The 3,948-nt window shown below is 49.7% G+C and overlaps 1 pseudogene; it reads left to right on the forward strand.

Annotated features, from left to right (window-relative positions):
• Positions 1 to 2,928: 2,928 nt before the first annotated feature.
• Positions 2,929 to 3,015, forward strand: LOC122467461 (annotated as a pseudogene).
• Positions 3,016 to 3,948: the final 933 nt, after the last annotated feature.

Genomic DNA, 3,948 nt, shown 5'->3' on the forward strand with positions numbered 1-3,948 from the left:
GCAGAGTACCTGCCGTATGGTAGATGCCTGAAAATGCCTGTTGAATAAATTAACAACTGAAAAACTGAATGGGCCTTTGTCATCATTCATAAAAACCAGGGATAGAAGAAGTATTAGTCGAGGTTCAACAGCAGAAAGACTTCGTTAGCAGAGAAACAGACGGGGTTGTTGAAGAGAGATGGAAACTGCGGGGAAAACGTTAGTTTCTCCACGTGGCTCCCAGAATCTACAGACAACTGCACTTCAGCCCATTTTAAGATTGGGCGGGAGGAAAATTTTAATTACAGGAACCCATGAACGCGGGCTATCGTTTCTAGAATCCCTGCCTCTTGCCCATCTCCCCCGTGCAGTCGTGACTTCTCCAGGTTTGGGGAGTGTCCGACTCAGCCCAGCTGCTCAGGGGATCCCACCGCGTTTCTGATCGTCTATGTCCTATTGTCCTTGTCACCCCCTGTCACCCCCGTTTCCTACACCAAACTGTCCTTTCCTTACCCCGAGTATCCTAGGTGTCTCTCGCCCCCTCCGCAAACCGCCACCCCTCACTGTTACGAAAACAGACAGAGCCTACTGGCCATATTTCCCCGATCCCTAATCCAGGGTGACATTCCAGGCAAACCACCACATCGCTCCCTTTCTTTCGCTGTTTAGGGCCTGCTTTATGCTGACTCCACTGCACTTGTTCTGAGACAAGGGGGAAGATGTGCAGTCTATTACCCTTATAAACCAGCTCCTTTCTTCCTCTCTCTGCCATTTAAAAGGGCCTTTCTATTTGACTGAACAAGAAAAGGAACTCTAAGAGGGGAATTAACATTGTCCCCATTATATTGTCCAATTAACACTTGTCCCGTCAAAGGCTGAGTAGGAAGCCGGGAGCCTTGGTCAATGAGAACTTTTAATCCCTCAGGTAAATGCAAAGTCGCATTGAACACGATCAAAGGGCAGATCTCAATATATTCTCTCCCCAAGCCCCTTCCCTCCCCCCTCATGCATAGGACTGTATGAGGCTGCTAAGTTCTGGTTTGAATGAGTCTCAACCTCCCTTTGTGGCCATGTTGGGTGAAAGTGTGGGGGATGGTTGATCAGACGTTTAAAAACTCACACTAAGGCTCTTAATTACATTCAACACAAAGACACCAACGCAGACAGAGTGAAGTAACGATGACCCAACCATCTTCTTTTTTAAAAACCGATTTCCTCTCCGTAGGTACTAGGCCCAGCACCATTATTAACAAAGTAAATTATGCAAATAATTAATCCTTTAGAAGGATGGAATTTCGGGGTCAGTTTCTTCCTTCTATAGAATGCTGGCGTTCGCTGCGATTTGACCCATGAGAAACGGATGGGGGCTGAGGCTGGAGGGCAGGGACCCCTCAGCACTTGTTGGTCATTTCCCCATCTCCTGCGATCCTAACACGCCTTTTCTCACGCAGTGGGTGTGTGAAATGACCCTATACGTGAAGATGTCTGAAAAAGTTATTAGTTAAGGATTCCTTTGAGACCCGGGACACTTCAAAAAAGATTCAAATTGGTTTACTAAGATGGAAAACTAATCTAGGAGAAAAGCAAAAGAAGGTACGGCAAATCAAAGCCCGGGGTTGGTTCCTTCCCAGAAGTTCACACCGGTCAGTCCCACCCGGTTGCTACTGAGGGTCCCCGGGGGCTGATGAGCCCTGTCTGGCTGCAAAATCTGTACTGTCCGGAGAAGATCCACTTAAATACACTTAAAAATAAGGATGCAATATGACCAAATTCAATAGCCTGGAGCAAGCATGTAATATGAGTCCTCTCCGAGGGAGCAGGCCACACTCCTCACCTTCTGGACACACAGTCTGGTAGATGCCTCATGAAACGCTGCAGAATGGTGTCAGGTGAAGAGGCCATTCCCCGGAGATGTGCCCCGGTCAAGTTCTGTGGAGCAGACTGAACTATAGAGAGGTACCACGCACCCTTTCCGGCGTCTGCTGCAATCGGTGACTGTCGGGGGCGGGGGGGATGGGACGGCTTGGGGTTTAGACTGTTTGGGAACCTCGGTAAACCCATAACAAAATGTCAGCAGTCTGACCACACTGGCAAGGCTGTCCCCTGAAACTCTGACCCAGAGCCACCGCTGACGTGTGATCCAACCGCCGCACATCCAGCCAGGTTATCAAGATGTGAGCTTCCGTGTCAAGCCAGGCTATGGGGAGAACAGAGAAAGTGGCCCTCGGGTACTCCGAATCCACACGCACTCTTCCCCCCCGGCATTGACATCCACACACAGCCGTCCTTGCTAGTCCTCCCTTTGTAGGATTTTTTACATACGCGACTCCTTTAGCCTCAAATGCTTTCTCCCCACCGGGCTCCCTCACTCCCTCACTCCCTTTAGGCCTCTGTTCAAATATCACCTTGTTAGGGGCACCTGAGTGGCTCAGTCAGTTGAGCATCTGACTTTGACTCAGGTCACGATCTCGCGGTTCATGAGTTTGAGCCCCACGCCGGGTTCTGTGCTGACAGCTCAGAGCCTGGAGCCTGCTTCGGATTCTGCGTCTTCCTCTCTCTCTGCCCCTCCCCCACTCACGCTCTGTCTCTCTCTTTCTCTCTCTCTCTCAAAAATAAACATTAAAAGGGGCGCCTGGGTGGCGCAGTCGGTTAAGCGTCCGACTTCAGCCAGGTCACCATCTCGTGGTCCATGAGTTCGAGCCCCGCGTCGGCTCTGGGCTGATGGCTCAGAGCCTGGAGCCTGTTTCCGATTCTGTGTCTCCCTCTCTCTCTGCCCCTCCCCCGTTCATGCTCTGTCTCTCTCTGTCCCAAAAATAAATAAAACGTTGAAAAAAAAATTTTTTTTTAAATAAACATTAAAAAATTAAAACAAAAATAAACATTAAAGTTTTTTTTAAATACCATCTTCTTATACAATGCTTTGCCCATCTCGTAAAAAACCAGGACACGAGCTTTGCGCAGTGGCAGTATCGTAGCCAATGAGGTTTATCCGAGGCGCGATTATTGCTAATTGAAAACCAGGACACACATATTCCCATCACTTTCCACCCCCACCCCACCCCAGCTCGACTTCTTTTCACAGTCGTAGTCCTCAGGGAACATAATATATATCTACACACTTATTGTCTCTGCATTTGGCTCCTCCCGTTTTGCCAGGGCCTGGAATACTCCGGGTGGTGGTAGGTGGGCACACGGCCCTGGTTGGATGAGTGGAGGAGGGAAAGGCATGGCAGGGTGGGCTCGAGAAGCAGCAAAGCAGTTCTCCTGGAAGGGAAGATCAGCTCGAATTAGCGTGGCAGGAGGAGGGCTTCCTGGAGGGGGGGGCGGGGGAAGGGTAAGTGTCAGGCGGGCATTGAGGGTCAGGAAGCACTCTGATCGTAAAAATGATAATTAGGGTGACCATATAATTTATCGCCCAAAATAAGACACTTTGGGAGTGAAAAGAGCGCTATTAATAATTACACCAGGGCAACAGGCGTAAAATAAGACCGTCCCAGGAAAACCAGAATTTACGGTCACCCTGGTGATGATTAACTAGTAAAAGAGACACCCTACTTGCAAGTGGACGTGGCCGGGTTGTATTCTGAGGAGCACCCGGTAGAGGTCTCGAAGGCCATTCCCCTGAGGATAGGAAGGGTCTGTCCTGAAAAGAGTGCACATCCCCATGTTATCGACCGTAAGCAGAGGTGGGCCTCACACGGGACACTGACACAGAATCCGAGTCTTGCGTACAAAGCAGAGGGGACTGTTTTCCATTGAGTTCAAAGTTCTCCAGGCTTCGCCTGATTTTGAGTCCGGAAGAGCTCCTAGGAAGGCACGGAGACAGTGGCCAGGGGATAGGGAGCTCAGGGGTGTCTCCTTGAATTTGTACTAGGAAATGAGCCGGCTCTTAGCTGCCAGGCTACCTCAGTACAAGCTTTTCTGGGTTTATTTCCCTCCTGTTGTCTCACGAACATTTAGTCAAGTATC

This window comes from Prionailurus bengalensis, chromosome A3 (assembly GCF_016509475.1).
Source record: "Prionailurus bengalensis isolate Pbe53 chromosome A3, Fcat_Pben_1.1_paternal_pri, whole genome shotgun sequence".
Classification (NCBI taxonomy): Eukaryota; Metazoa; Chordata; class Mammalia; order Carnivora; family Felidae; genus Prionailurus; species Prionailurus bengalensis.